At 41.4% G+C, this 4,414-nt stretch overlaps 3 non-coding genes and 1 pseudogene across 3 annotated transcripts; all 4 read left to right on the top strand.

The window, feature by feature from the left end:
- The first annotated feature begins 1,028 nt into the window (after positions 1 to 1,028).
- On the top strand, positions 1,029 to 1,108 carry LOC138294386 (small nucleolar RNA SNORD74). The gene has a single exon (XR_011203402.1). It is a non-coding gene; the product is annotated as a small nucleolar RNA SNORD74 (small nucleolar RNA).
- A 1,277-nt stretch (positions 1,109 to 2,385) lies between these two features.
- LOC138294422 (small nucleolar RNA SNORD75) lies at positions 2,386 to 2,453 on the top strand. The gene has a single exon (XR_011203430.1). It is a non-coding gene; the product is annotated as a small nucleolar RNA SNORD75 (small nucleolar RNA).
- Positions 2,454 to 3,002: 549 nt separating this feature from the next.
- LOC138294402 (small nucleolar RNA snR60/Z15/Z230/Z193/J17) lies at positions 3,003 to 3,078 on the top strand (annotated as a pseudogene).
- Positions 3,079 to 4,138: 1,060 nt separating this feature from the next.
- On the top strand, positions 4,139 to 4,211 carry LOC138294373 (small nucleolar RNA SNORD47). Its single transcript, XR_011203389.1, has one exon. It is a non-coding gene; the product is annotated as a small nucleolar RNA SNORD47 (small nucleolar RNA).
- Positions 4,212 to 4,414: the final 203 nt, after the last annotated feature.

Raw genomic sequence — 4,414 nt, 5'->3', positions numbered from 1 at the left:
TAGAAGTACCAGTTACAAGGGACTTATCTGGATGCCAGGGTCTGCCAATTGTGGATACAAAAGTACAGGTTAGGGAAAGAACACTGGTGCTGGGGCCTGGTTAGCAGGCCTCAGCACACTTTCAATTGTAAACATAGCATCAGCAAAGGCAAAAAGTCAGGGGGCAACCATGCCAAGGAGGCATTTCCTTACACAGTATATTTAAACCACTTCAATATTTGCTTAGTCCCAGATAACTTTCTCCGTAGTTAACATTTTAGCGAGTGTGCTGGCATTGGGTGTCCTCTTCTGCACATGAAAATCAGGAGGTTTGGATTCTGTTTTCTTTTGCTTACTACCAGTTTTTAGTTTGCTCTCATTTTGCTATGTTTCCCCAGCATTCCCATTTCGAATGTGTCTGGAATTGTTCCAGATTTTATCCATGTTAGCTGCCCTTTTGTAAGCCTGTATAGGTGTAATAGAGCCAGACTTGTTGGCTTTGTGAATGCTTGTTCTAGTTTTCTGGCTGTAGAGCCTGTGATGCTTTGGTTAGATTTTGTTTTTGTAGACAAACCACTGACTGCAGTTGGTTCAACTAGTGTCAACTTAATCTGCTTTTACTGCAAGTGTGAAAGCAAATCTCTTGTCGCATAGCTATGCTTTGTAATGGGCACTCTTCTTAAACTGCTGTGTAACCAAGGATAAAATCCATTTTGCCGTATGAATCTTGCCGATTCTACTTCTTACTTTTCTATTGTTAAGAGGTTACTTTTTATGGCATGGATATTAAAACTAGTGAGTATTAGTGCAGTTGCTAATGATGTAACTGCCTGTGTATTGCAGGAGTCCTGTCTCTGCCAGCACTGCTGCGCTTTAGCCTTTAGAGTAAATGGCATTTTTCCATGACATTTAACACCACTGGTTTATCGTGGGTTTGACACTGGTGCCACGGTTTGCTCTTACTTTGCCTATGGTTTAATCTGTGAAGCGGTCTGGGTGAGGATAATATCTACAATTCTGGAAGTGCAAGCTTGTGGTACAGCCACAGCTAAATCTGCAGATGATGATAAATATGTTGGTAGGGACATCTGATTAGTATGAAGATTACCAACATCTCTGAGCGGGTTGCTTGCTGGTTTATGCGGTTGCTCTTGTGTGTATAGTGCTTACTTCAACCCCCACCATCACTGAACATAGTTTTTGATGGAAAACGTTTTCTTCCCTCAGTTTCAGCTCCACTGGATTCAAGAGTGCTTGGAGTTCCTCTTGCTTGAAATTGGCAGGTAAATTTCTATCCCAGTATAGTATTATGCCATGTGGGTAAGGAGGACTAAATTGCAATGTAATTCGAACCGACTCATGGGTGTGGAGGTGGGTCCCTGTGCTGTTTAATGGCAGCCCTTGGGGCCTATGTAGCACTCGAAGTATACAACCACTGGCACATGTAACAGTGAAAGGAAATCAAAAGTATGGATTGAGTGGGGTTGCTATCTTGTTCCAGGTGTGGCATGAAGCAGGGATTATTGGTCAAACAAAGGTGCTGTATCTTATAGGAAAGAAGTGTTTGCGGCAACAGGTTTGAGTAGCAAAGTCCACTTTTAGTTCCCCCATCCCATTTGTATGTCCTGCTTAACCAGGCTTTAACTGAGTGCGTTTGTACTATCAACTACATTAACATTTGCAGGGCTGAACAGAAGTACTAGGCTGGTTATTGTTGTGTGTGTATGTATATGAGGGCAAGCAAACCAACTCAGCTGGATGTGGTATAGCTTCGAGCAAAAGCTGCGAGGCTAACCACTGAAAGATACAGCATGGTGGAAATTGCCAATAGCACACATTGTATTTTGATTTGACTGTCAAACACTTGATTATACTGCATTGAGAACGCTTTTTGAAAATTTCATGTTAATGTTAAGTAGCCCATGCCTTGATGAACATTCCTAGGACTTAACCAAAATATTTCAGGCTGTTATGTTCTCGTTCTCTCTCCCTCGGTCTCTACCCCTTACACCGATCTTAAATTGGATTTCAGAGCTTCCATAAGAACACTGTTTTAAAGATGGTTCCCAATCTTTATTAAGTTCTGGGTGGTAAAAATGCCATATAAGTGAGACATTCTCCATGAGTTGTACTTTCAGAATTAAGGTAAGTAGAAGGGAAGACATGCAGTGCCTCTAGTATGCTTCTGTTCTTTCTCAAGACACATAAACACAATCCTATGATTTGTTATTTGTCTTGTAAAAACTGCATAATGGTGCATTTCCTGGCATGGTGGTTTCTGTTCTGCTTGGTGTTGCAAGTCCCCAGGCATAGGCCGATCGAGGCATTTGGCTCAAACGTTGGTTGGAACACTTACTTGCATGTGATGTTTGAATTTTTTTTCTATCTTTTGCTCCTCTAATCCAAAGCCCTTGATGTCAATATTATAAGAGTAGTGGACAGAAAAGATTTCTGAAAACTCAAATACTGAGGCTTGTGGACTAGTTCTGGAGCAGTAGACCACACTTGTGCTGAACTCTGCTTGACATGTCACTTTATTTTGTCTTGTAGATTTGGGCTCCATGCTGCACCTAGAATGGTAAATATCAACTGCCATAAAATTATTTGTTTGTCATTTGTCAGTATGGAAATGTTAATGTTGTGTAAATGGCTTAGCCGGCCTATAGGATGAAGATGGGAGGCATATACATCAGATTGAAACTAATAATTAGTTTGAAGAGGCGTCTTAAGGTGGGTGGGCGGCTGGAGCGTGCTGCTATGAGGACTGTTTATTTGCTACTCTTGACTAAGAGTATGATGAGAGCAGTAACCAAACTTTATATGCGGAGAGCATGCTGATGTCCTGCAGTGGCTTTGGTCTTACGGTAAAGTTTTACTTAATGATTTTTTTCTCCCCCTTAATCTTCACTTGTAGAACTGTCCATCTGCCTACCAGGAGAATCCCTTCTCAGATGTGTACTCAGCAGGACAAGGTGAGTTCAGGAATATTTCTGCTCAGACGTTCTCCTTGCAGCGCTCAGTCCAGGGTGTGTATGATGAGCACATAGTTCAGCTGATTCTCTATGAAGAACAGTCTTTCGCTCCTAGCTGATGCATCCTCAAGTAAAAAGGTGCTGCCCCATTTTCCCTTCTAATATCCTAGATTTGACACTCTGGGTCACTAAATCGAGAAGCTTGCCAGTCTCAAAGCTATCAGTTGGTATAATCCTGAAGCATGCTTTCCAACCGGCTCTAGTGCTAATTGCATTAACTGAGTCAACAATTTATCGCTTGATGCTATCTGCCTCTGACCAGTTTTTGCTGTCATGTTTCTTTTTCAGGCTGCATTGTTTGTGACTCTTGGAAAACAAATGAGCCAGGTTAGTAATTGTGTTCAGGTTGAGGGTTTTGACTTGTGTATGTAAAGTCGTGGGCCAGCCATTTTCAAGAGCTGTATTTGTTTTCATTTATTTATTATTTTTATGACAATCGTACCTGTTCAGGCTGTTGCTTATAGCCAGTAGAATGGCTTGATGATTTGCTTTTTTACCCTTCTACTTATTGGGTAGGGGAGTACTAATGCAATGATTTGTAAGGTGGTGGCTATAATAATCATTTTATCGGGCAACATGGTATGGTATTTCCAATGCCACTAGACACCTGCAGTCCTGCTCTTCCAATGGCTTGGCTGTTCAGTGCTTTGAGAGGGATTGATTGATACAGTGTAATGCCAAACTTGATTGCTTCATTTGTACTTCATAATGCTGTGTTATCATGGGATTTGTTTGTGATGATTAGAATCAGGTCTCCGATCCATGTGAGGATACATTCATCAACCTGATACAGATGCCAGTCTGGCTGTAGTATTTCTGCAAAACTAGTGTCCTCTCCAACTGAACTATTTCATTCTGTTTTTATTCCCAGATGTTAAAGGGGCCAGCTCTTAGGATTGTTGCCTGCTTGTAAGTTTGCCTTGGTTATTGGGATACACCGAGAAGCCTTGCTTAGCATTTGCAAGTTCACTCTCCTTGTCTTTGTAAGTGCTACTGTGCATCCCCCAGTCCATGTTACTGATACGTGGTTAAACAGTCATCCATTCAGTGCTTCCCTTAAGCAAAGCCTCAAGTGGTAGATGTTTTTTGTGTGGGGATATTGTGGAGGCCAAGGGAAATTAATAAACAACCAATGATGAAACTGATTCTGCCATATGAGTAATGCTGATTATACTCCTACCGTTCCATTTGTCTGAGGTTGTTTGACTAGGGTAGCTCTTTGATTGGTGTAGATACAAGTTAACTCCACCCTAGCGCCTGCTTCTGGATCTTTTTTCAATGCTTCTTTAGCCACCAAAATCTTTAGGGGGAGTAATGTGGCAAAAACAATGAAAATACTTCTCTGCCTGGAAAATAGAAAACAACGTATGCGTTTCTTTGTTTTTAGGTGAAAATGTCAGCTC

The sequence above is a fragment of the Pleurodeles waltl genome, chromosome 4_2 (genome assembly GCF_031143425.1).
Source record: "Pleurodeles waltl isolate 20211129_DDA chromosome 4_2, aPleWal1.hap1.20221129, whole genome shotgun sequence".
Classification (NCBI taxonomy): Eukaryota; Metazoa; Chordata; class Amphibia; order Caudata; family Salamandridae; genus Pleurodeles; species Pleurodeles waltl.
The sequence above is the reverse complement of the archived record's forward strand: the minus strand, read 5'-3'. Positions and strand labels throughout refer to the sequence as shown.